The following is a 6,741-nucleotide window of genomic DNA, read 5'->3' on the forward strand; positions in this document are numbered from 1 at the left end:
CGCCCAACACACTGCTAGGCAAGCCCCACCATTCAACAACATTATCCTAAATTCTTATTCAGATTATAGATAAATATCACAGAGAATTTACTAAGTCATTCATTCAAGTGTATAATTAATAATAAAATCTGCTGGAGTTCAATTAAAATACCACACCACAGCCCAACAGAATCCGGTGTCACGAATATGAGTCTCTAATACAGAATATCCACCTATTACAAGTCTGTCTAGGAAAAATGCAGAATAAAAGGATAGGGATAGATGGGAGAGATCAAGGCTGCGAACGCCATGCAGCTACCTCAATACTCCCGGATACTGCCTGCTCAGCTAAACAATTCCTCACTTAGCCTGTGGTGTACCTGGATCTGCACGCAAGGTGCAGGGAGTAATGTGAGTACTCCGACCTAGTGAGTAATAAATATAAATAAAGGCTGAGAATAAGAAATCATGAAAAAATACAAAGTAAACTATAATTGGCAGTTAGAACAACAAATAGTGAAGCAACAAGTCAATTAAGTCAGAGTACCAAATACTGAGACAGGTATAACAGATAAAAACAAATGCATGAGTGCAATTTAATGCGTATGATGGTACACTCTAGTACCCACTGCGGCGTGCAGCCCGAGCCATCCATTTATTTATCGTCAACGGCGATCACTGGGGGTGTGTGCAGACTTCGGAGGGGCTCCTACAGCCCAAGCACAATATCAAGCCATCTCGTGGCATCAAATTTAGGCCCTCGGCCTCATATCAATCTCAGTATAATCACCCAGGCTCTCGGCCTCAATATCAATGTAATCAACCAGACTCTTGGCCTCAATATCAATGTAATCACCCAGGCTCTCGGCCTCAATATCAATATAACACTGCTGCGGCGCGCAGCCCGATCCATGCTCAGTCCAGAAATCATCATAAGCCCCTTGGGCATTTGTAAAACAATAGTTCTCAGCCCAAAATATCATTTAGAAATATCATTTAAGTTTTCAAATCTTAGAAAGATGGCTGAGTTTGCAAAACAATATTTAAAACCTTGGACTGAGGTCAAATGATATGCAAAATATGCGAAAGCAGTGATATCAATCCCTAAAGGATTCAAATAATTGGCAAGAAGCCCAAATGTAACAATTAAATCCAAGTAAGGATGATTCTCAATTTAGTTCAAGTAGAAAACATGGTAAAAACATCTCTCGGTACGGACCAAGTCACAATCCCCAACGGTGCTCTACCCCACGCCCGTTATCCGGCGTGCAAGTCACCTCAATATAGCGTTACGATGTGAAATTTCGGGGTTTCAAACCTTCAGGACATCATTTACATCAATTACTCACCTCAAGACGGGTCAAAGTCTAGCTCGCTATGCCCTTTCCTCTCAAATTACCCTCCTCGTGCGACGAATTTGCCCAAAATCACAACGAATATGTCGCATTATGCTAAAGAGACAATACCCAATCGAAAGCAATCGAAAAATATCAAAATTCATGAATTTGACAAAACCCGAGCCCCGGGCCCACGTTTCAAAAAATTAGAAAATTAACATCACTGGATTCCTTGTCTCGCCACGAGTCTAACCATATAAATTTTACCAAAATCCGACATCGGATTGGCTTCGAAATCTTAAAAATTCATCTTTAGGGAATATTAGAAAATCATCCATTTCTCTTCAAATATCAATAATCTAAAGCCAAAAATGAAGATTTATTCATGGAATATAATCACAAGAGAGTCAAGAACACTTACCCCATGAATTCCCATAACTTCTCGCTCAAAATTGCCCAGAATCCGAGCTTGAAAGTCCAAATAAATGAAAGAAAATTGGACTGCTCTTTCTCTACACTGTCCAGAATTTTCGGCTACTGTTCACGCGTGTTACTGTTCACGCGTGTTACTGTTCACGGGGTACTGTTTACGGTACTGTTCACGGGGTACTATTTCTGCAATTTTCTCCAATTTTCCTAAGTCCGAAATCACTCCGAGACACCTCTGAAACGCTCCCGAGCCCTCGGGGCTCCTAACCAAACACATACACTAACTCAACAACATCTTACGAACTTAACCGTGCGATCAAATTGCCAAAATAACGTCATATACCACGAATTAAGCTTTAAAATCCAAGAATTCTTTCAAATTTCATAAAACATCAAATTTTCCATTTTGAGTCCGAAACACGTCAAACGACGTCTGTTTTCAACCAAACTTTATAGAAAGTGATTAAACCATATATAAGACCTGTACCGGGCGCCAAAACCAAAATACGGGCTCGATACCATCACTTTCTAATCAAATTTCATTTCCATTTTCCTTAAATATTTTCAGAAAGCAATTTTACTCAAAAATTCATTTCTCAGGTCTGGGACCTCGGAATTCGATGATTCTTGTTCCTATGAGTCACAAATAATAATACAAATATAGCCCTTCAGTTAAAACTCAATTCGGAGCTCATTTTCTCAGTTCAATACCTATTTCGCTCGTTAAACAATTAACTCATGTTTCGCGTCAAAACCCAATCGCGACTTGATGAAATTAGACCAAACTTTCTAGATCACTCCTATAATTCATTATCAAAATTCAGGAAGTCTCAAAATCAAATTTCAATCTCTAGAACTAAAAATGGACCTTTGGATCATTACATGCTCATAATCGAAACGCCAAAATCTTCTAAAAACTCTTCCAAAACATATCCGAGCCTCATGGGACCCCGACCAAACATGCCAACATAACTCATAACATCACTCAAACCTATTCCAATCATCAAAACACCTCAAACAACATCAAATTACCCAAAACTCATCGAATTCAAGCATAAGTTTCCAAAAACTTCCAAAATACACTTTCGATCATAAACCCGGCCAAATGATGTCCAAATAACCTGAAATTTTGTACACACATCTGAAATGACATAACGAAGATAAAACAACTCTCGGAATTCCATTCCGACCCTCGGATCAAAATCTCACCTATCAACCGGAATTCGCCAAAATACTGACTTCGCCAATTCAAGCCTAATTCTACACCGAACCTCCAAAACCACTCCCAATCACACTCCTAAGTCAAAAATCACCTCCCGGAGCTAACCGAACCATCAGAATTCACATCTGATCCCTCTAACTCATAAGTCAATGTCCGGTTAACTTTTCCAAATTAAGCCTTCTTAAAAGAGACTAAGTGTCTCATTTATTATCAAAACCACTCCAAACCAACTCGATCACATAAGATACGGATAATAAAGCATAAAGAAGCTGAGAATGGGAAAAACGGAGCGGTAACCTATGAGACGATGGGTCGGGTCGTCACATCCTCCTCAACTTAAACAAACATTCGTCCTCGAACGTGCCCAGAGTTGTCCCAAAAGCCAAACAATCGCTTAGTAACCTCGCCAAGCACATACCCGGGGGTGATCCCACGTCACCTTATCTCATATAGGTCCGACAACACATTGTAACTGAAATTTTGCAATCCAATCTAGCCCATAAGCCATAGGACCACGTTTCCACTTTTGAAATCTTTCATATGATCAGATTCCCACATTTATATTGTGAATAAGCCCGAACAAGCTGTAATAACCCACACCTGCACCCTCAGGTGCTATTACATGATAGACCACATAACTCAAACGTTTGTAGTGATAACTCCTAATCACAGCAGCTACACACAACACCTGAATGCTGATAGAAAAACTCTTATAAACTAAAGTCTCATCTCACACTTTCATATGCTGCCAATGATAACTAAATCACGCGGTAAGCCATAACCATTTCCCATATCAACCAAGCACAATTTGATGTCTAGTACCACAAGCGAATCATCATGCCCACGGAGAAGTACATAATACAATGCCATACCAGTAAACCTTACTATTGCACCATCCGGTTACCCCAGAAAGGGAAAATACCTCAAAGAAGAGAGCCGCTTTGCAAGTTCCACAAGTACCACCCCAACGATATGCTATGAGCTCGTCAATCACAGTGGAACCAAGATACATGAATAGAATAATAATAACCGGCTCTTCTATAGCTCACATTGACATTAACTTCACGAGCAACTTAGTTGCCAATAACATAATCCACATGGCACGGTCACAGACCTCCAATCCAAGCATATCATATAGAAGTAATCCAGCAAGTACACATGTATATGCTAAGTGAAACAAGATTCTCATGCTCCTGGACTGGCATAAATAACACTCTATATCGTAGGCATGAGCAAACTGCGCTGTCATAGCTCAAATCAGCAAGTTAGCACAGAATTAGTAATTACCAAGTTTGTTCTGGAATTTAGCATCTTGGAAATCTCAAGTATAGTCCAGATAGTTCTTAACAAAGTTACGAATACGAGAAACATTATACCTTTAAGCTCAACATCCCACTCTAGGCATATCATAGCCTACGTATCTTCCGAGCATGAATATTGGCTCGGTGCTTGCACACAGGTTCAAACCTCATATATATCTGCGCTCACAACGTATAGTTATCACCATCAATTAGCTCGACTAGTGCATCTAATGAGTTAGATAAAATACTCTCCTCAACATGCCACAATCCCGAAATAGTATATTTTTGAGAATTCCCCATCTCCAAATTCATAGATCACATAAATCACTGTAACTGATCACAACCTCAACACCCAAATGACTGACACATCCCTCAAGTACGATCATCCGTAGATAATTATTTTCAATTTTTTTTGTAAATACATAACAAGATCAAAATATTGGTAGTCGATCAACCAAGTGAGCGTTGAAACGCCAATAGACATCTGTTAATCAGAATGTAATGTGCACCCTTCTCAGGCCCTACCGAGCAGTTATAACATTCAATCTAAGTATCTGAAACTGACTATTCTATCTAGAATTCATGTCCTTTTCTTCAAGAATGAACTGCCACCTCGTACATGAAAATATTAAACATGCACAGCATACCACGTCTATTATGCTATCATTTTGCAAATGCAAGAATATCATTAGAATTTCCGGGCTATAGGAAAATTACATTCCGGCAGTTAGAAATCTTCTATTTGCTCCCATTTAGGAGGGATTCATAATATACAATATGTTCCGTGCACCGGTAGAGGATATCCGGCTCGAACCATGGTAAAACCCATCAAGAAAACTTTCAAATCTGTTCGCACATAACCAAGCTATCAATACGAGGCAAAGGGTACTTGTTCTTCATTGTTACTTTATTCAATTGCCTGTAATCAATGCATATTCTCATTGTGCCATCCTCCTTCTTCACAAATAAGACTGGTGCACCCCAAGGTGACACACTAGGCTAAATGAACCCCCCTTTTCTTCGAGGAGTTCCTAAAGCTGCTCTTTCAATTCCTTCAGCTCCGCTGGTGCCATACGATACGGTGGAATAGAAATAGGCTGAGTGCCCAGCACCAAGTCGATACCGAAATCAATATCCCTATCCGGTGTCATGCCCGGCAGGTCTGCAGGAATTACATCGGGAAAAATCCCTCACAACTGTGACAGAATCAATACTAGGGGTCTCAGCTCCAACATCTCGCACAAAAACTAGATATGACAGACAACCTTTCCCAACCATACGCTGGGCTTTCAAGAAAGAAATTACTCTGCTAGGAACATAATCAGTCATACCACGCCACTCGATCCGCGGTACACCCGGCATAGCCAAAGTAACTGTCTTAGCATGACAGTCTAGAATAACATGACACGGAGATAACCAATCCATGCCCAATATAACATCAAAATCCACTATGCTCAATAGCAATAGATCAACTCGGGTCTCCACACCCTCAATAATCACAACACATGACCGGTACACACGGTCCACATCAACAGTATCACCCACCGGGGTAGATATATGAATAGATAAAGAAAGAAACCTTAGGGGCGCACCCAAATAATAAGCAAAATATGAGGATACATAAGAATAGGTGGAACCGGGATCGAATAATACAAAGGCATCTCTGTGGCAGACTGGAACAATTCCTATAATGACATCATCTGAAGCAATAGCATCTGTCCTTCCTGGAGCATAAAAATGGCCAGGCCACCGCCTGATCGACCTTAAATCTCCGTAAGCCATAACTGACTCATCAACACACCTCAAACTGGATCCAATATAGCACATAACCGTGCAATTAACTTAATTAATAGCAAACTCCCCAACTTGGCTCAAAGCCATAGATCAAAACGCACTCAATAATTCACAACACATATACTCTATTGCTGTCGTAATACCATAGTGAGATTAAACTCACTCATTCATAAGCTTGTGGAAACACGAATCATTTTGAATTTTAACTCTTCTGCAATTCTTGCATTCACTCACACAACAGTTAAGCCCACTCTTTAGGCGGCCCAATTTAGATTTCAATGCATATTCTTCACTTGTAAATGAGATCTTCTAATAGACAACATAAGGATCACACCACCTTAGAACACTCCTCAGGAGATAACCCACCTGCTTCACCTCCAATTAACATTTTTGTATACCTTCCACGGTCATACACATTACACAATCACTTAATCTTCTTGAGTCTAAACTCATACCGTAACATGAAATTTACTTCACTCCAAATAGGAGACATAAAAAGATTCTCCACGCGCCCATAACTCGGGGCTACATATCTAATCACAATGAAAATCAAACACTTAATAGTTCATCTATCATCCTGCCGCCCTTCCTCGTCATATAGATACGCCTCGCAGTACTAACATACTCATCACATAGCCACAACCATCATTTCTACTAACAGGGACACTACCGAACATAT

Source organism: Nicotiana tabacum, chromosome 7, assembly GCF_000715075.1.
Source record: "Nicotiana tabacum cultivar K326 chromosome 7, ASM71507v2, whole genome shotgun sequence".
NCBI classification, from domain to species: domain Eukaryota; kingdom Viridiplantae; phylum Streptophyta; class Magnoliopsida; order Solanales; family Solanaceae; genus Nicotiana; species Nicotiana tabacum.